The sequence below is a fragment of the Callorhinus ursinus genome, unplaced genomic scaffold (genome assembly GCF_003265705.2).
Source record: "Callorhinus ursinus isolate GAN/ISIS: 27379988/994484 unplaced genomic scaffold, GSC_fseal_2.0 scaffold6, whole genome shotgun sequence".
Classification (NCBI taxonomy): domain Eukaryota; kingdom Metazoa; phylum Chordata; class Mammalia; order Carnivora; family Otariidae; genus Callorhinus; species Callorhinus ursinus.
Genome location: NW_027397068.1, coordinates 65798688 through 65820815, shown reverse-complemented (window position 1 = coordinate 65820815; position 22128 = coordinate 65798688). Strand labels below are relative to the sequence as shown.

The window sequence follows — 22128 nt, the reverse complement described above, 5'->3', positions numbered from 1 at the left end:
TGGTACTGGCACAAAAACAGACACATAGACCAATGGAACAGAATACAGAGCCCAGATATGGACCCTCAACTCTATAGTCAAATAATCTTCAACAAAGCAGGAAAAAATATCCAATGGAAAAAAGACAGTCTCTTCAATAAATGGTGCTGGGAAAACTGGACAGCTATATGCAGAAGAATGAAACTCGACCATTCGCTTACACCATACACAAAGATAAACTCTAAATAGATGAAAGACCTCAATGTGAGACAGGAATCCATCGAAGTCCTAGAGGAGAACATAGGCAGTAACCTCTTCGACATTGGCCACAGCAACTTCTTTCAAGACACGTCTCCAAAGGCAAGGGAAACAAAAGCAAAAATGAACTTTTGGGACTTCATCAAGACAAAAGCTTCTGCACAGCAAAGGAAACAGTCAACAAAACAAAGAGGCAGCCCCCAGAATGGGAGAAGATATCTGCAAATGACACTACAGACAAAGGACTGATATCCAAGATCTATAAAGAACTTCTCAAACTCAACACCCAAAAAACAAATAATCAAGTCAAAAAATGGGCAGAAGACATGAACAGACACTTCTCCAAAGAAGACATACAAATCGTCATTAGCCATCAGGGAAATTCAAATCAAAACCACACTGAGATATCACCTTACACCAGTTAGAATGGCAAAAATTGACAAGGCAAGAAACAACAAATGTTGGAGAGGTTTTGGAGAAAGGGGAACCCTCTTACACTGTTGGTGGGAATGCAAGTTGGTACAGCCACTTTGGAAAACAGTGTGGAGGTTCCTCAAAAAGTTAAAAACAGAGCTACCCTATGACCCAGCAATTGCACTACTGAGTATTTACCCCAAAGATACAGATGTAGTGAAAAGAAGGGCCACATGCACCCCAATGTTCATAGCAGCAATGTCCACAATAGTCAAACTGTGGAAAGAGCCGAGATGCCCTTCAACAGACGAATGGTTAAAGAAGATGTGGTCCATATACACAATGGAATATTACTCAGCCATCAAAAAGGATGAATACCCAACTTTTACATCAACATGGATGGGGCTGGAGGAGATTATGCTAAGTTAAATCAGTCAAGCAGAGAAAGTCAATTTTGGTTTCACTTATTTGTAGAACATTATGGAATAGCATGGAGGACATTAGGAGAAGGAAGGGAAAACTGAAGGGGTTGGAAATCAGAGGGAGAGACGAACCATGAGAGACCATGGACTCCAGGAAACAAAGTGAGGGGTTTAGAGGGGAGGGGGGTGGAGGAATGGGTTAGCCCGGTGATGGGTATTAAGGAGGGCATGTATCACGTGGAGCACTGGGTGTTATACACAAACAATGAATCATGGAACACTACATCAAAAACTAATGATGTACTGTATGGTGACTAACATAACACAATGAAAAAAAGTTGACCATGGGACGCCTGGGTGGCTCAGTTGGTTAAGTCTCTGCCTTAGGCTCAAGTCATGATCCCAGGGTCCTGGAATCGAGTCCCACATCGGGCTCTCTGCTCCATGGGGAGCCTGCTTCTCCCTCTGCCCCTGTCTCTCATGAATAAATAAATAAAATCTTAAAAAAAAAAAAAGTTGACCTTAAAAAAAATAATAAAGTTCACTTGTGAACTCTGTCACCTTAAATATAGCAGAGATCTTTGATCTGTTCTATAGTCCCAAAGCTCAGGACTGGGCAAATGAGAGGCTCGATAAATACATGTTAAATGATGTATTTATGTCACATCCTAGTGATTAACAGAAATCGCCAGGGCTCCTTTCCTAAAATATTGATCTGAGCAAGTACTAATACTCAAAGGATGATGGATTGAAAATCATCCAAGAGCCTTAATGATCACAAAGTTCTACCACCCTTGTTTGAATAGAGAGTTCAGCAAAAGGAAATATCTCATTCTTATCACTGATATGTCAAGAGCATTTCTTCCTCACATGCTTATGCCAAAAAAGTCCTCTATTCCCCCAAGCCAGAAAATTTCTCTCTGAAACATGCCTAGATCTAAAATTTTCTTAATAATAACCATACCTAGTTCTTTGTATTTCCCACTATACCTAACTCTGTTCTTGTAAGTAAATTAGCTTTCTTACATAATGATCAATGAATGTTTTATGCACTGAATTGAACCAGTGCCTTTCAAAGACAACATTCCACTGTGGGCAGGAGGATCCCAGGACCAGCTTCTCCTCTACAGAATCTCCATGTTCCTGTTCTCAGACAATATTTCAGTATTAGTGACTCCTCATTCAAACAAACAAAGTAGCTGGTTCATTATACGGTAATTTATTCCTGAATATCAACTATCTCACCCCATCTGATTTGAATTCCATTATTCACTCTCACAATTTCTTACCACTTTTCAGAAAAATTAAGGCATCTCGATTCAGGCAGCATGTCCACATCTGTTCACTTCACCAAATACCAACTAGACCCTTTGCTTACAATTGCCAGGGCTGAAAATGTATTGAAAATACCTTAAACAAGCTTATTTATCAAATGTCAAATGCTAAATATATGCTGCTCCAGAATACTTGCCCTTCACTGGAAAGATATTTAGCAACCTGACATAACTACTGGTTTCCTATAAAACCTAGATTTTACTGCTGGGGATGTGGGAAGAGGGAGAGAGAAAGAAAGAAAGAAAGAAAAAGCCTTTAGTCAAAATGCAAAAGCTGAAGTTAGTGATATCTGCAATAGGGTAGCAGAAGAAATTCCAAAATAAGCCAGCCAGAACACTCTTAAACCCAGATAAGATACAGATGTAACCTAAAATACCAAACCTGATGACTTCCCTAAATCTGTAAAAACAGTTCAAGATTTAGGGAAGTCATCAGGCATGGTAAACAGTCCAATTTTAAGTCGAACTCCCAGAGTGAGGTGCATTTCGTCATTCGATTCTTTGAAGTCCTACTATTTTGTAAAGATAATTAAGTGGTTCCCTGGCCTTGCACTTACTGCACCTGTATCCATTTCTAAAAGCCATTTGTTCTGCCCACATTTGGTAGAAGTCAGAAGTTATGATAAAAGATAAAGGATCAAGAATCAGAATGAATGCTATAGCCCAAATGGGGGAAAAAATGCTCCTATTGGTATAATTTCAGAAAAAACTTCTTAGACTTTATTCATAGCTCATAAAGTTATACATAATTAGTCCCAAAGGAAGATACGGGTAGAAAATTAATAAGCAGATTTCAAGTTTTCTTGGTAATGAAAGGGCTTCCCTAGATTCACACTTTCCCTTCTGGAAATAACATGAGGATTTTTGCCCTTTTTCATGAAGCCAAGTGCCACATATATAATCAACTTCATCTAATTTTTTGATTCTTGACAACCAGTAAATGTATGTGTCTTGCAAGCTTACTCTATTTTTGGAAATGGTTATGGTATACAAAGTATATCTCTGTTGTGATCATAGTTCTCCAGTAAACAATCTGAAAATACCCTGTTTAAACGGGTAGGGCTTTGATTCAATTAAGAAAGAAGCTACTAGAGTTGAACACATGGACTTTTAGGTTTATCCATAAGGTTCCTCAATGTCTAAGACCTTGAGCCTTCCAGAAAAGGCTTGTGTAATCCCTAAGTCAATGAAAAGTGCCTGAATGGTCTGACTAGGAAAAAGGTAGAAGAAATTGTTTCAGGCCAAGTGATACACTTGCTTTGTAAATGAATTAGAAATATTTTAAAACCTAGAAAGAATATTTAGTTGAGACTCGATCAGATGGGATAATCAACCTAATTCTTTAGAGCTGATACCAAGGTTTTAGTGAATGAAGTGAAAGCAAGTTTAGCCACCATGCAGCACATTTATACAGTAGTGATTTCTGTTAAAGTATTCTCTTATTTAAAAAATTATTTTAAAAAAATTAAGTATTCTCTTATTAAAATGGTTATATCTAGCCTGAAGTTCACTTATCCAGAATTCAAAGCAGAAGTGTCTATTTTTTGGAAGGTAGAGAATTATCATTACGAAGGGCTATTATACTATGTTCTGTGGAGGGTCCTTTACACATCACTTCATTGAAACACTGGAGATTTTAACCCCAATTTTATAAATGGAAGCCTCAGGAAAGTAACGATGGCTTAGCCCAAAGGCACACAATTAGGGACTGACAAAACGTTAGCATTCAAGACAGCCAGTCCGAAAGTCCATGCCCTTTTCCCTGCGATACCATCCCCAATACTAGTATGATTTGTCAAATTTCTAATAAAATGGTGACTTGCCTTATAGGCTTGTTGACCCAGTGCACAAGATAAGCAGATTCTCATTACTATTTCTTGATATTATATTCATTATAAGCTATTTCACTTCAGCTTCATTGCACATAATGCAGTAACCTGAATATGCTAGAAAATTCTTTCACAGTACATGATGATTTTTTAACTCATTTAGAAGTTATACATTCAATATGATTAAGCAGGATGGAAAGCTAGTTTCAATCAATAAGCAAATGGCTTTTAAATATGGCAATATACAGATGATGAAGCCAAAAAAAGATTGAAGGGTGTGTTTTTGTTTTTTTTTTTTAATGAAAAAGTAGACACAAGTACAAAGGCTAATCTAAGAAACTCGAAGAAATTGTGAGCCCTGAATTGCAGAGAATGGAGCAGAGTATAAAGTTCCTTACCAGTAGGCAGAAGAAAGAGAAGAAAATTGGCTCACTGAAAATGATGAGGGAATTGGAGACAGGGATAAGGAAATGACAGTTATTTTTCCCATGATTTTAAAGTGAAGGAATAGAACACAGAGCTCCTGAAACTAAGATTTTATTTTTCAGGGAGAAAGCACATAAAGACCATATAATGTAGAGGAAAGAAAAATGTAAGTTTTGATTAAATGTCCTGAATGGAAACGAGAATAATGAGGGGGGATGGGGGAGTTTCTAATGATGCTACTTTTGAAAATTACCAGATTTTCCCAACTTTTTAAAAGGAGTCATTTTGGAACTAAGGACCTGATTGTTATAAGAATTTTCTGGTAATTTGGTGATGCTTATAATTTCTAGCTCAGTAGGTAAAAAGAAGATCTAATTTAATATGTTATTCTTCATAATATTACAATTTTACAAAATCTGAAATATCACATTGGGAAAGACAGCCTTCTTTGGGAGAACAAAATTAAATCTGATGATATATGAACCGGGAAAAAAGTCACATTGGTTATCAGGTCCTATCAGAATAAGCTGTTCTACTTAATCTTCATAGGTATTCTAATAGAATAAACTTCCTAGAGTTACTATCTGGATAATATGAGCTAACGATTAAAATTATTGAACACAATAACTAGCTTATCTGCCACAGATATTAGTTAAGCTGTCATTTGAATATTTCTTCTTTGTACCAGTGAATGTCATTATTTGAAACAGGGTGAAACTTAACAGAATGAACTTGTTAAAAATGAAGTGTGTACATCTACAAAAGCTTAATTATAATTACATAGTCAACTGTGATCATTTTCAATAGTTCTTGGCAGAGACAAACGAGCATAATGAGTTCCATTAATGGACTGATGTGTTCTGTTTACGTGCCAGGGAGGGACTTAATAAAAGTGTCAGAAATAGGAGGCAGGCATACGAAGGGAAATACCAGGTACAGCTGAAAATCCGTGCGGTTGTGTGAGTGGAGTCATCATGCAATGAATGAAATTTCAAGTTATTTGAGAAAGTGATTTTTGAACTGACATACCAAAAGTCAGTATGTAAATCCTCAGCTGGTAAAATGGCTACTTTCAGCTTTTAACTTTTTAATAAGTGAAAATGACATTAACCTCGATATTATCTCACCCCTAATGTTCCTGTTTTTGGAAAACGAGGATGTTTCCACTGACGTATTATTAGAGCATGAGCTCTGTCCCAGCCTGGATTTCACAAATGTCATGGTGCAAGGCGATGCCTGACACCATATTTTCCTTTGGTGGGATTAGAAACCTTGGGACTATTTTTCACCAGCTGTTCACCTCTTCCATAAAACAATATAGATTTCGGAAGGGCAAACCTCTATGATTCAATTGCATTTAAATGGCACACATAACCAAAAAACAAGTCAGGACTGAGTAAACTGCAGCCACAGATACTCTTAACAAGGGAGCAAGGTAGGCTAAGCAAGTCATTATCAAAGTAAATCAGTCTTTCACTTAAATTAACCAAAATTCATTTCCACTGAATTTAAAAATCAAGGGATTCATAAACGAAATTCCACATGTAATGGAAGATACAGCATCTACCAACCACACAGAACACTTCGGGTTTCTGTTACAGTGGACCCTCCCTCCTTCATTTCTCCAATTTGATGTTTCCCGACCCTTAGCACAGCTCAATGGAATTCTCTGTGGTGATGGAAATGTTCTATATATAGCTGGGCTGTGCAATAAAGTAACCAGCCACTAGCCACTTGCGGCTACTGAGCATTTGAATGAGGCTCATGCAACTGAGGCGCATTTATGATATCATTTGATTTTAATTGATTTAAGTTTACATGGCCACAAAGCACTAGTGGCCACCAATTGGGCCATGCAGTGGACCAATATGTAACAGTGAAATAATATCTGATGATGCTTAACAGTCCTCAGAGAAAACAAACAGCAACCATCTCAGTGGGGCTGAACTCCAGATGCACACTGGGGTCTCCGGGGAATTCTCTATGGGCCTGGGTGGTTCAGCCGGCTAAGCATCTGACTCCTGATTTCAGCTCAGGTCATGATCTCATGGATCTGAGATAAAGCCCTGCGGGCTGGGCTCCTGCTCAGCAGGGAGTCGGCTTGAGAGTCTCTCCCTCTGTCCCTCCCCTCCAAGCGCATTCTTTTCCTCTCCCTCCCCCAAATAAAAAAATAAATCTTTTTTTTAAAAAATAGAATCATCTGGGGAATTTTGAAAACCATTCTGGGACCCTCCCTCAGGGTCTAACCTAATTGATTTGGAGAGGGGCAAGGGAAGCAGGATTGCCATCTCTAAATCAGAACAATACATGAACCTAAGTAAGGAGGATGCTCTCAAGACTAGAGTTTCCAGAACTTCATTCATTTTACATTACTGTGGAGGCAACCGTGAGTGGAGAGGCAGCCCTTTCCAGAGTCAGAGCGGGTTACAAAGTGAGACTGCAGAGTTTTAAAGCTCCTGCCCGATTTTCAGAGGTAGTCAGATGGAACTATAAAGATACAGGAAAATGAAATGTAGGTAAGATACAGGTACGGGAAGAAACAGGAAAACTCGCTGAGCGCAAAACACAATTATGAAACTTACAACAATTGAACCAGCTGATATAGTTATTGACTATACTGTAAGGAAAAGACGTAAAAAAAAAAAAAAACCCGTATTTTCCATAATTATGTTATCAAAATATCTGAGATTAGGATAAACATTTAATCACATTAGCCCAGGGACAGCCTTTTCTGTAGGATACACTACCGACCTGACATCTCTATCTTTCCTGATTGTACGTCTCTTATTAGGAAAAAATACTTGAGCAAGCGCTCCCAATACATGTTTATATTTAATTACATTAAAGTGCTAATGTATTAATATGTGATGTGAATATAACAGAAACAAGCTGAAATACAATATTCTTAATGAGACAAAAAAAGTAAGAAATTATATTCTTTTCTTCCTACACTTGAATAGATTGTGTTATGTGCTTCTGAAACAACTACTAAACGATTTGACAGGAAGGAATATTTAGAAACTGACCCATTAACTACTGCTTGTGACAAATACCAATCAGATTTTAATTACCATTTTACAGACGGACAATCTGTGGCACAGTACAGGTCCAGAAGAGGAATCCAGTGCTCTCTGACTATGCTGAATCTCAACATCAAGATGAACTTTCATCACTACAGAGTTTACATTGTGTAAGTTAAAAAATGAATGCCACCTATTTGAGAGTGGGAGTATGACCAAGGCCAACAAGAAAGATCCATTTGGGTTTTGCACTGTTCTTCTTTTGTAATTATTAATTTATTATTCTCTATATAGGATTTGCTGCTACCTCTTATTCTAGCGTCTAGGTCTGCTCTGTCCAATCCAGTAGGCACTAGTCACATGTTGCTGTTTAAATTTAAATTTAATTTAAGTTGAATTAAAAAATTCCTCAAACTGGGAACATGTCATGTGCTCAATAGCCACATGTGGCTAATGGATACAAAAATGGGTAAAGGTGATTAAGAGGTACAAAGTTCCAATTATAAAATAAATAAATCACAGGGATAAAAAGTATAGCATGGGGAATATAGCCACTAACATTGTAATAACTTTGTATGGTGACAGACAGTAACTACATTTCTCATGGTGAGCACTGAGTAATGCATATAATTGTTAAATCACTATGTTGTACAACCTGAAACAAATATAATATTATATGTCAACTATACTTCAATATAAAAATAAATAATCCAATAAGGATGGAAGTTACTTCTGGTAAAGGCAATACATGCTATAGCAAAAAGTATGGAATTTGTAGTTGGACAAACACGGAGCTCGAATCTTCACTCAACCACCAATGCATATTCAAATTACTCAAACTCTCTGAGACTGAGGTTGGTCATCATTAAAATTACTTTAAAAATCTAATTCAACTGAAGGTTGCACAACAATGCAAATGTGCTTAATACCACAGAACTGTACACTTAAAAATGGTTGAAATTGTGAACTCTGTCATGTATATTTTACCACAATGAAAAAAAACCTACTTCCAATGAATTGGACAGAACAGAACATTTCCATCTTAGCAGAAATTCTATTAAACTGTGCTACACTAGATATGTAGCGTATCCTTCTAGAACTGTCAAGAGATGAAAAAGATGTTGCTGCCAACAGAATGTCCTCCCCACCTAGTTTTTGCAACAATGAGAACTGTTCACACCTTTTCCACCCCCTCTTTTATCCTCTGTCTCCATATTCATAGCACCTTACAGCTGGATTTGTTTGTGGCCCCTGCCTACAGTTCATCCCCAAGCCAGCCAATGCAGAGAAAGATGGTATGTCAGCATTCCTCCTTGTCTGTCTGGTGAAGCTTGTAATTAAATCATGCTCCCAGACACGGCATAGCATAAGTTCCGCATCCACACCCATGGCCTAGGCAAATAGCTGTGTAGTTCACCAAACACCCCCACTTTGCACCTACACCACTCCTGAACAGCTCAACTGGCCAAATTCCAGAGGTCCTGCTTCTGCCCAACCTTTTCAGCCCTGAAGCCGGTAGTAGCTAGAGAACTGTTTATGGCACTTGCCCACATGCCTTCCAGAAATAGACTCCATTCCCAGAGCCCTTGACTGATGGCGGGTGTCTTAAACCCTATCAACAGATATCCTGACACTGGTTTACACAGTGACTCCATCTACAAACCTTCCTAGTGGCTAAACCGGATCTTCTTTGCTACACCCATTGAATGCAGTGCCTTGGACTGACACGGACTTCCTGGAGCTCGTTTAACTTTTCTCATCTTCCATTGTGCTCTGGCTTAGGATACAGTAGGGCCTCTCACCCAGCCTCAGTTGGCCCTCTTCCTGGGGCCCACAAATGGCTTCAAGTTGGAGAATCCCCAAGTTATGACATAATTCCCTAAAAAACCCACAGTCCTTTGCCTCACTGTGAATGGCTAGCAGATGTCCCAGGGAGTTTGCGCCAATGTGATGAGGCTTTCCCTTTGAGTCTCAATGCCCTGTCATGGAATAGAACCCACGACCTTGGTGTCATTAGCACCAAGCTCTCACCAGCTAAGCTAACATGCCTCTAAGTTTCCATAGAAGTTTAAGGTCACAGAGATTGGGTTGCCTTTTTCCATTTTATTCTCGGAAGATAAGGTGAATTACCTTGATTGCAGAAGTTGCCCAAATAAAAATATTTCAACTTTGTGATTTTTTGGAACAGTGTGTACTCTGAGTGGATGTGGAGCAAGCAATCAGAATGAGCTACCATATATCAGTTACAAAATCGCTCTGAAAAGAGACCTGATGACAGTGGGGCGTCTTGCTGAGAAAAAATTACTTTAAACCTAAAATCATTCAACTCTTTGCCAGTCGTTGCCTTAAGAAAACACATTCAAATAAAAGGATGGGGCATAAGTCACTGTTTCGAAACAATTTTTTTTCTCTATTGTTTGGAAAGCTTTCATTGTTCGTGAAATCTCTTTGTTCCTTATTTAGTGTTGGCTCACTTACCTTCAAGAGGGATTGAAAACATGCTGATAAAGGATGGAAAAGTTAATTAATTTTTCCACAGTTTCATGAAGTATCTCCTAAGTGAATTATACTAGTCATTCCTGCTTCAGTTTTAAGCAAGGAGGGGGAAGGGTACACAGTGAGTGGCTTTTGTGTATTCTTGCCATTTGTGATAATGGCTGCCACCTATCATCAAAGACACAAATGGGACCAAGAAACCTACGAATACCCCAAACACCAGAGATTTGCTATTGATATTTCAACATCATGATGATGAGTTGGATGAACTCATGCAAAGATATTTCTGAACTCAGCTAAAATATAGTTAAGTACCAAATGAGGAATAAAATAATTACAGTTGTGAAATTTATCAGCTAAATACAATAATAACAATGTACAGATGTATTATAGTAAGACAGCTGGACAAACTCACTCCCAAAAGACAGGAAGAAACATAAAAAGAAAAAGAACTGCCAGGAATAGAGTTTCCTAAAAATGAAAAAAATGGAGAGATGTCATCCCACTAAATCTATATAAGAATATCAAAGTTGTTTTTTTATAATTTTATTCATAAATACTTCATGCATATTGTTGAAGATGGAAAATATAGAGAATTTTATAAGTAGAAAATAAAAATCATACATAATTCCCTTACCCAGGACTAACTGCTGCTACACCTTTGTTGTCTCTCCTTCCAGAATCATTTACTCATTCATTTATTCACTCCCTTCCTTATTGCTCAATACAAACCTATACAAATTAAAATGCTTAAGTTCTATTCATAATCCGCTTCCTTCACGATATATTCCATGTCAATAAGTACATTTCTATATATCATAATTTGTAATGTTTGCAGTATGTTCTATTATATATTATGATTTCTCAACAAACCACCATTAGATTGATTTTTCACAACATATAGCAAACGTGTATACATTTTGATTCAGAAATTCAAGTTCTAGGAATGAATCCTAAATAAATAATTATTGCTGTGCGCCAAGACTTAGCAAGAAAGCTGTTCATAGTCTTGTTTAAAATCATGAAAGATGGGGTGCCTGGTGGCTCAGTCTGTTAAGCAGCCAACTCTTGATCTCAGCTCAGGTCTCAATCTCAAGGTCATGAGTTCAAGCCCCGTGTTGGGCTCAAATAAAAGAAAAGAAAAGAAAATTATGAGGGTTAGGTGTTTGCTTCAGCATCACATACACTAAAATTGGAATGAAAATCGTGAAAGTTAGAACCAATATAAATACCAATAATTGAAAAAATAGTTAAATTAATTATGGTATGTCTATACTGGAATGTTAGTGCAGCCACCCTAAAAAATCCTGTTTTGAAGAATACTGAATAGCATAGGAATATGATAAACAAATAGGCAGGATAATCCTGAATTTATAGTTTTTTAATAAATACGTGACATATCTGAAAGAATAAGATAATGTAATTTTTAAAAGATATGTCTTAAAACTATCAGTAAAATGAGATAGCTAGGAGTAATTTTTTAAAATACAGAAGGCCTTTTGGAGGAAATTTTGCAATATTATTGAAAGTAATTTAAAAAGACCTAAAATAAATGGAGAGTTTTATAATGTCAATGGGTGGGAAGACATACTATCACAAAGATGTCAATCCTCCTTAAATTAATTTATAAATTCAATGAAACTTCATTAAAAGTTGATTTAAAAATTCCGTTGGAAGTAAAAATAGCCATAAATAGCCAAAACAATTTTGAAGAAGAACAAAGTCCTTTACAAGAAGGATTATAAAGTCAAAGTAATTACAAAGTTATTGAAATTGAAACTGGGCTTAGTGAAGGCATAAACAAATAAAGGGGAAAAAATAGCAAAGAGAGCCCAGAATCAGATTCTCATATAGGGGAACTTCACAGATAATGGAGGTACCTTTATAGATCAATGAGAAAAGGATGTATTATTTAATTAATAGCTCTGAGACAATTTTGTTATCCAGATGGAAAAAAATAAAATTTTATCCCTACCTCCTATCATAAACAAAAATCTCTTTCAGCTGGAATAAGTAACAAAACGTGAAAAAAATACTTTAATACTTTTAAAACAGATTTTAGATAGATAATAGATAAATAACTTTATAGTGTTCAAAGAGGGAGGGATTTATCAAACAGAATTCAAAGCACAAGCTGAAAAAAGGAGTATGATAAATTTCATACTTTAAAAATTAAAGTTTTCTATGAAATAGATGATACCATAAACAAATCAAAGACAAGCTACATACTATATTAACACATTTGCAATACACAAAATAAATAAAAAATTAGAATTCAGAATATACAAAGAGCTCTGAAAAGTCAATAAGAAAAGACAACCCGAAGTTGCTTGTACATTCTTCTTGCTGGCATCATGTTGCTATAGTATTTGGACATAAAAATTCAGAGCTGTGATAGGTGTCTCTTTAAGGGATTTTTTTTTTAATCTGGCTTGTTATTTTTTAAGCACTGTCTAGTCCAGTTTCATTTAATTTTAAAAATGTTTTATGAGTCCTAGATAAAATTAACTTTCTATTGATTTTTAATGACAATTATTTTTATTTCCCTCTCAAGATTTTAAACAGTTTCTTTCCTAAATCAAAATTAATCTTAACTAATACAGTTTCTTAAAAACAGTCATCTGTTTAAAAAAAAAAATGTGCTTCTCATTTCCTCACTTGACTAAGAAAACCCTGTCATTGAGTTCATTGTTTGGGTTTGTCCTTCTCTACCTGTTTTGCCACCTGTGGAAAAAGTTTTTAAAATATCTCATAGTTCTCAAGCTCTTACAATTTTTTAAAGATGGTATCTAACAATCATTCATTCTACCTTCTAACATCAACCTTTTGTTAATGTGTTAATCCATCACCCTTTAATGTCTCACATCTGTCTTCCATCATCTTTTCATCTTTTTCAGATGTGGGTGTGGGATCTAAGAGCGAAGCCTGATTTAGATTTTCACTAAAAGTTGAAAGTCATTAATTTTTACTTTACTGAAGTAAAGTTTACTTTACTTTTACTGAAAGTATAAATCTTGAGCTACTATCTTTCTGCTTTCAAATAGAAAAGTTAGCCTGCCTATAGGCTATGCTCGTGATGCTCAGGAATCTTTCTTAATTTCTGTATTTTTTCCCCAAATCCTTAGATGCCCCAAATATGGAGAAGTAAGCTCTTGGGACAGTTTAACATGTTACTTTTAACACAAAAGTTTCCCTCTCTTTTTTTTTTTAATGGAAAAGCAGGTTCTACTAGTCTAGTCTGTTTTTTGAGGATTATGCCCCAAATCTAGGTCCTTAACTATAGGAATATTGCCTTTATTTGATATGCCTCTGTTTATTTTCCTATTATCACCTGATTAGTTGGAATTCAAACCTATTTTTTCCCTACTGTGAGGTCCACCTGCTCTACCTGAATCATCATCAGCTCTTTGCGTGACTAAGTGATGTACACCTCACTTGCATTTCATCTCCTCCTCTGTTCTTACTGCCTTTAGCATACTGAGCACATTCGGAGCATCAAACCTCAGTATTCTACCACCTTCCTTGTCAGTCCTTACCTCTCCTTTTCCTTTCTGTCTTTTTAAAGTAACACCAGTTCATCCACAGCCCCTCCAGATGCTGTCCCACGGCTGTGCCCTGGCTGGCTTTCCCACAGCTGGCTCTGCTTTTTTCTGTTTCAGTATTCTTGCATTGGACCTGAATCCTTTGTTGGAGTACTTTATTTTTTAAATATTCTCAGGATTTTTTTAAATTTATCTTGCTAGGGTTTGTTCTGCTGTCTGTTTTGTTTAGTTTGCCTTCTATCAGACGATTCCTCATGAATATATGACAGGTATGGATGGGCACTATTCTGACCCATTACTACTACTACAAGCCAGAAAGCTACATCTCCTTGGGGGTAAACAATACATCCATGTGAAGAGAATCAATTCCATATGTACAACATTTAATTTGGGGAAGGATTCAACTGAGTAGATGGTGAACTAAAGCACTGGAGCAAACATAGTAAGTTATTCCAAAATCAGTTATTATTAAAAATTCTTAAAACTATTTTTAAAAAATTTTTCATGTAATGAATTAAAACCATATTGAGAGAGGGAGAGAGAATCAGAATGTGCATGAATACATTAAAAAAATAGAGCTAATATCTGCTTGCAAGAAAGGATGTCTGGAAAATTCGTGATAGGAACTGCCTCACTACATCTAATACTTTATAGGAAATCCCCATTATATAGTATGAAAGGCATATTTTTGAATCCTTCACAAAATAATATAATCAACATAAAAATTAAGCTAAAGGGAAAAAAATGGAAGTTGACATTCAACAATAAAGATGCTCTACCTAGAACTTCTCAAAACAAATATCTACCAACAGAACAGTTCATCTTATCTGTGATATTGAATATTATTAAAATAACTCAATAATATGGAAATTTTATTTTTAACTTAATAATTTTGGGAATGGAATTTTTTACTCCCTTAAAATGAGCTTTTTTTTTACTAAATGCATAGTTTTATTTATTTGTTATGATAGTTGTAGTACTTAGTGTTAGTACTTTTCATATTTAAAACTGCATTATAAATTTTCCATAAGTCCATGCATATGCAAAAAGTGGGGAGAAAGAGCATGAGATTAATTATAGTAGTGGTATTACTTTAGTCATGCCTATATGATCTGAATAGTAGACTAATGCCAAGGGAATTGTTTAACTAAACATTAAGATAAACCACCTCTTGAGGCACCTGTGTGACTCAATTGGTTAAGCATCTGACTCTTGGTTTCAGTTCATGTCATGATCTCAGGGTCGTGAGATAGAGCCCTGCGTCAGAGCTCCATGCTGGGTGTGGAGCCTGTTTAAGATTTTCTCTCTCTCCTCTCCCCATGCCCCTTCCTGGCCTCCTCTCGCTCTCTCCCTCTCTAGAAAATAAATAAATAAACCACTGCTTCTCCTTTTTCTGTTTTCATTCATCTCACCATCAATAACAGGTATATACAAAAATAGTACTATGCTGTGACTAAAACAAGCATGTGACCATCCCTATAGAAATTAAAAATCTAATTGGAGAGATAGGAGATAGACATACTTTTAAAAATACAATATACTAACTTGTTAGCTTGGCTCAACTATCTGGCACACAGAAGGTGAATCTTATACCCCATTCAACTCAGTGTTCAATAAATAAAGATATTATATATGCACTCCCAGGCAGTTGGCTGGGTGCTGGTGGAACAGCACAGAGGTCCAGGAAATAACTGGCACTCGAGAGGCCAGCCTGGGGATGAGACGTGGGGACAGTGTTGAGGACAGAGCTCAATAGTTGGCATCTCTGTTGGTTAAGTGACAGCAGAGTCTGTACATGGTTGACTCTATCAAAGAGAGAGTAAGCAGTCAGATAAATAACCTAGAAGTCAAAAATCCAGGCTTCTGTGTAGAGGGGGTTATGTCAAAGGTTAGAAATGAAGGTGAGGCAGAGGACAGATGTTGAAGTATAGGTTAAAATCCAGGGGGCAGAAGTCAAGCAGAAGTCAGAGCCAAGATGGTAGAAACTGCTCTCTGGCAACTGGAATTGACTTGACACCAATGTGTCTAACTCGTCCTCAAGCTGGTGGGATTCAAAAAGCTCAGTACCTGGATTAACACAGGTTATCTACCAGCAGCTCACCTGACCTTCTGATTTACACAGAGAAAGAATATTCTGAGGTACTCAGAGAAAAAAGGTGATGATTTCCAGGGAGTCCTAAATGAGTTACAGAGAGGAGCTTTAGTAAACAGGAAAATTTGTTACTAATTAATAAAGTATTTATAACTAACTTCAGATTGAAAGGAGGCATAAAGGGACAAGGTATGTTTTGTAGTCAATGGGCAGACCTGGTTGCCGCGGCCAAAAGTTTCTTAGGAAAGTAGCAAAGCAGCATGAAAAAATAAGTGTGATTCAATGGGCAGAGAAATCTGAACGCCAGGGTAGGCAGGAGGTGAAATCGTAGGTTCATTGGGGCTAGACACTACATCTTACATATCACAGATTATCTACATCGAACTAAATACGTAATAAGTAATTACTTAATAATTCTTGATTAATTGTGATGATGATGACAGTATAGTGGAATAGCATTTTATTTGGAGATTAGATTAAGTACATAAGGCAAAAATTGTGTGTGCTCTTTATTACCTATTGCAACCAACTTTATGGAGGGCTCACTAAAAGCCAAATACAATACTACAAGTTATACCTAATTCCTGTACCACCTTACTAGGTAGGAATAATAATTATTATTATTATTATCATTACCATTATTATTATTATTCTTCATTTGATAAATGAAGGAACTGGGGTTTGGAGAGGTTAAATATCTTATTCAAGGTCACATATCTCCAGACAGAGCTAAAATCTGAATCCAGGTGGCCTGATTCCAAAAGTGACAGGCCAAAATGCTACACCATATATGAATAATGATACCCAACATTTGTATGCCAATTCATAATTGCCGAAATATATAATTCATCCATTTGATTCTCAGAATAGCCTGATGGAGTAGTTGGTATTTTTACACAAGTATGTTTTCTATGAGACTAGAACCCACAAAGAAAAATAAGTAAGTCAAGGATGAGCAGGACTTAACTTGGCAGTAAGGCAGATCCCCAAGAACATGAGCCAGAAGTTGAAAGTAAGTACAATGGGCCAGACAACACACTTGAGCTTGCTTGATCCCTGAGAGCACTAATATCACTAGGGTCAGAAATGGTGGATGGAGGAAGGCAGGAATGTTGGGGCCAACTCCAATCCCAGGTCTCTTGACGGAATGAAGGGGTTTCACCACCTTTTTATGTGAACGGTTTCCTTCCACCATTAGTTTGCCTGGACTCTGTGATCAGTAACCACCTTCTACCCTTATGCCTCCAAGACCTTCACATAGTAAATGCTCATTAAGGTTATCTGGAAATGATTTAGGCTAAGGAGTTTGGACTTGGCCTGGCATTTGTTATGTGTAAAATTTGCTAAATAAAACTGCCAAAAAGTTATTACAAAATAAATGCAATAATAGCCAGTCTTTTAAAGTAAGCTTCTAAACATATAAACACCTAAGTATAATTCTGTGTGCCTCTCACTAACTTTTATTTGCTCAGTCAAGTTTAAACTAAACCACATGTTGCCTCAAGGTGTAACCAGACATTTCTTTATACATGACTCTACACTTTACCTTAGGATCTCTCTTAGGGCTGGCATATATTTCCCAGAAGTCTGAGTGAGAGTGTGTTATGGCTTCCACTTCCTGGATATGTTTGCTAGCAAACATCACCAGACAAGCTCGTGTGATACTTAATCGGGAACTTCACAAAAGTTACTATCTAGCCTCCTCCTTCGTCTGTTCCACAAGGCAAAAACTAGAAACTTTCACCAGTTCTTGGGACTCAAGTCTTAGGTATAACCATTACATCTCTAGTAGCAGAAAGAGCTTAGTTTTAATAAAGTCCTCTCTCAACAAACTTTGCTCTTGAATTCTTTCACTTGTGTGGCTGAATAATTGTGATGATATATAAGTGATGTCATAGCCACCTTTTTTACAGCTCGGCCACCATGATGGCAGCATCACACTCATTTCTGTGTGACACCCCCCCCCCCACTAAGAAGAGATTCTCTTTCCATGCTCATTACTGAAGAGAATAGCTTTCTCCATGCCAACAGGTTTTTCCAGTTGCTAGTTGCTTTGCAAATTCAGCATGAAATATGAATATGATGGCCGCCGAAGTTGTTCCTCATATCCAGAAAGGTAGAAACACTTACCTTCAGCTTTAGATTCTGAACTTTCCACTACTAAACTGAACTTAGATCATGCAACATAAAATTTAAGACTTGAAAGATACTTTAGAGATCACTGAGCCCTAAGCCCATATTTTTCAGAACTGAAAACAGAGTTCAGAAAAATGAGGTGATCTGTCCAAGAGTCCTCAGAAGAGCCAGTTCATACACTCGATCCTAAGCCAGGCCTCCTTCTACCTAGCAGAGCTGCCTTCTTTTATACCAGAATAGTCTAAACATTTAAAAAAAACAAAGAGGCTTTACAACAAATATTGAAACTGTTACTGGAAAATAGTGAAAACCTGTGGCCTGAAGGAGTAAATGTCCTTTTTAAATCATAGTAAATATTAAGCAATATTAAGTAATTAAATATTAAGTAACTCTTTAAAAAAAAAAACCATCACCATATAAATTTATTTTGGTACGTCAGCTGTGCCAAATGCATTCATTGATTAATGTTCTTGTGGAAGAAGAGTAGTATTTTGTGTCCACAGTTGCGGTCTATGTGATATTAATATCATTGTACTTATGCACATGTCTGTCTCTCATGATGATCTAAATCACTACAGGTCAGCAAGGCAGTGCAGTACAACGGAAAGAATATTGAAGGAGGGGTCCAAAGAGTCTTGACCTCCTGTCTGAGCCGTTAACTAGCTGTGTGACTTGGAGGAGAACAATAAGCTGAAAAACAAAGAGGTGGGCTAGGTGATCTTTAAGTTCTTTTCAGCTCTAAACACCCTTCATTATCCTCACCACAATCATTGAAACTCAAAGTAAACATATGAAAATTCATGTGGTCTTAGGTTTACAGAGTTGAAAAGCAGCAATTCATTCATACAATTACTGTCCCCAAAATTCTACATTTTATAAGTTCTAGCCACAGAAAGGATCTTTACATCATTTCAAGGCCAATTTACTTTTGCGAAAGCAAACCACAGGGGCAAGAGAGATCCGTCCTGAAATTTTTGCCTGGCCTTAAGAAACTGTCAGCATTCCTTCTAACTTGCCTGGTCATTCTTAGAAAAGTAAACGAAGATCCCTCTTTCCATCCTTTAAGAACTAAACTGACCTCTGAAAAAGCAATAAAATTATTTCCATATAAAAAAAATTAAAATGGTATTCTAGCTATAACTTAAAAATAAAAGTATGATTGTCAGTGTTCTTTGGTTAATTTTATATATGCAGGAAACTTCTACTGAAATATTAAATAGCCTTATATTTAATTCCTTTTTAATTTGCATTCATAAGCAATTGTAACATACACAGGTATACACTAAACCCACATCTGAATAAATTAGTGAAATCTAGCATATCTTAAACTAGCCCATATCTTTCCAGGAATACTGGCTCACATCTATTTCTGCGTTTTTCTAACTCACTGTGTCCCTTCATCATATATCTAAGAGAGGCATGAAAACAAAATGCACATCTGTTTTCAGCACTCCAACACAAGATATCAGGAATGCTACATACAGGATTCCTACATTGAGAGAGGAAGAGTAAATAAACTCATCGGTCCCCTCCACATCAGAGATTCTATGACTCTATAATTATTTTTCAGTCCAAAATCTGAAAAGCTCATCTTCTGATTGTGATAAATTACAAAAATGGCCCCAGTTTTTCAACCTTTGCATGTAACTCTGAAGACATACCCCCCACCCCCCCACCCCTTCAAAGCCTAAGTAAGGACTCAGCTATTTGACTTGTTTGGGCCCATTGGATATCATCAGATAATGCAAGCACAGGCTTGAAATGGGCTTGTGATTTGGGGCTTGTTCTCCTCTGTGCCTTTGCCATCACCATGAGGATATGCCTGCATAAACCTGCTGGAGGATGAGAAACATGTGAAACAAAACTGAATTCATCCCAGCTGCACGAGCCAAAAGAGCCAGCTGATTTCCAGACATATGAGTGAACCCAGCTAATCCCAGCAGTCTCCTGGGTGATCTCCCTGATATGTAATAGATGCTTACTGTTGTTTGCCATTGATGAGGTTCTGCTAACTACTCTAAGTAAAAGCTAACTCCTATACTGCAGGTTTTAAGTTCCAAGCATAGTCTCCCTTAATTAAAAACAAACAAAAAACTCAATTTCTTCTCAATCTATACATAGCTCTACAGCTATAATGATGTACTTTCCAAACTCATTCATTCTAGTAATTCATGCATGGTACAACTATTTATTGACTGCCTATTATATGTGGTCACTGATCTAAGCATATAATTGGTATTTAAAGCCCTTGGGCTAGAGGTACCAACAAGGAGTACAGACAGAAAACAGAAGAGGTCCCTAGACTAAACCCTGGGCAACTCCAAAATTTAGAGGTCAGTAAAGATGATGAGAAACACACAAAGAAGACCTAAAAGGAGTGACCAGTAGGGTTGGAAGAAAACTAAAAGAGCATATCGTCCTGGAAGCCAAATAAAGAAAGTAGATTAAGGAGGAGAAAATGAACTACTGTGTCAAAGGCTGCTAATTGGTCAAGATAAGTACGGAGAACTGATTGTTGGATTTAGCAACATGAAGGTCATTGGTAACCCTGACAAAAGTAGTTTTGATAACAATCTTCAAATTGAGCTGACCCCATCATACTCTGCCAAAGCTGTAAAAAAAGTTATTCCGTCTATGTCAAGAGGTCTGAAAGTGGCATGGTTCTTACCAGGATGGAAGCACGGGGCTACCTGCCATCATGCTTCACCCAGCTGAACTAACAGTCACAGATGCTGATCTGCCTCTACCCCCGCTAGGCAGCTGAGGGCATGATGTATCAGGACATCTCTTTCATTCTTTACCAATGTTTGGATGGAATGACTAATTAGTCATCTCACTGTTCTCGTTCATGCTAAATTAATGGACCCCAATGTTGTCATTACCTACCTCCTCTTTTCTTTAAATTCAGAGTCAGTCCTGACACATTCCACACCCCCTACTCCTGCCATTGCTGCCACCACCGCGGAAGCAGAAATAGAGGGCCGCTCACAGGTTAGCTATGAGCCTGGTAAGCCTAAGTCCCGTAGCTCCGCAAGGACAACACATCACTGAAGCCTTAGTATCACCATGTCATCTGGAAGAATAGAATAAAGGTGGTTTCTTTTACTCTGGATTTCTTCTCTCTGGAGTATATGCATGTGTTTGTGTGCATTAAGTTAGTTATATGCCACCCATATTTTTAGTCAATTATTTTTCTTGTTAAATGTGAGTGGTAGCATGGAGCAAGCACTTCAGTAAGGAGGTATGCTGGAAAAAGAAAAAACTCTGAGTCTAGAATCTAGAATTCTAGGCCCAATTCTTCTGCTAAGTAGTTCTGAGACTTTGATCGAGTCACATAATCTTTCTAGCCTCAGTTTTCTTATCTAGAAGATGAAGGAATTAGATTAGATCAGTAGTTTGCAAACTGTGTCCCTTAGAGCCCTGGGTTTCCTATAAGCTTTCTCAGGAACACCAAACTGAGTGAAAAAAGGTTATGCCAAATCAGCTTTCATCTGTCTTATAGATAGAGAATCTGCTACTGCTGGTAGAAGCATATGATGGATTTAAATGTTGTAAAGCACTGGATTCATTAATCTTTAAGGTCCTATATATGAAAAAAAAAAAGGTCCTATATATGATTCAAGGACTGGATTCCATGTATTTCTTTGTCTGCAAACGAAAATTGATCATATGGGGGAAATTTTTAATAAATTAAATATCCATAATATGAATTAGTAAAATGATATTCTAATAGCATAAATACATGGGGTTGCTGCTTAAAACACCCAGAACCTCTTTGCTCAAGAGCAACTAGGTTTTCTTTTAACATTTTTCTGAAATCAAATCCTAAACATGCATCCCTAACCCTGCCTTCTGAAAAAGCTTAGATTCACATGCAGTTACAATTCTCACATGAATTCCTGGACAATCCCAAGAAAGAACCTCACATTTACATTCTCAATTCATTGATTTGGTTCTACCATCATTAACATTAACAATCAGTTGATTACTGGGGCGCCTGGGTGGCTCAGCGGGTTAAGGGTCCTACTCCTGATTTACACTCAGGTCAGGACCTCAGGGTCGAACTCGGGGTCATGGGATGGAGCCTGCATTGGGCTCTGCACTCTGAGCAGTCTGCCTGTCCCTCTCCCTCAGTCTCTGCCCCTCTCCGGGCTCCACTGGTACGCTCACCCACGCATGC

General features: G+C 37.2%; 1 protein-coding gene and 1 long non-coding RNA gene across 7 annotated transcripts in view; one reads left to right on the top strand and one right to left on the bottom strand.

The window, feature by feature from the left end:
* Positions 1-10038, top strand: part of LOC141373006 (uncharacterized) — a 53587-nt gene extending 43549 nt beyond the window's left edge. The window contains exons 2-3 of the long non-coding RNA XR_012378619.1: positions 7744-7852; positions 9871-10038. This is a non-coding gene — a long non-coding RNA (uncharacterized lncRNA). The remainder of the gene's footprint in view (positions 1-7743; positions 7853-9870) is intronic.
* The window catches only part of ESR1 (estrogen receptor 1), a 393382-nt gene that overhangs the window by 179586 nt on the left and 191668 nt on the right, over positions 1-22128 (bottom strand). The window lies entirely within an intron of this gene.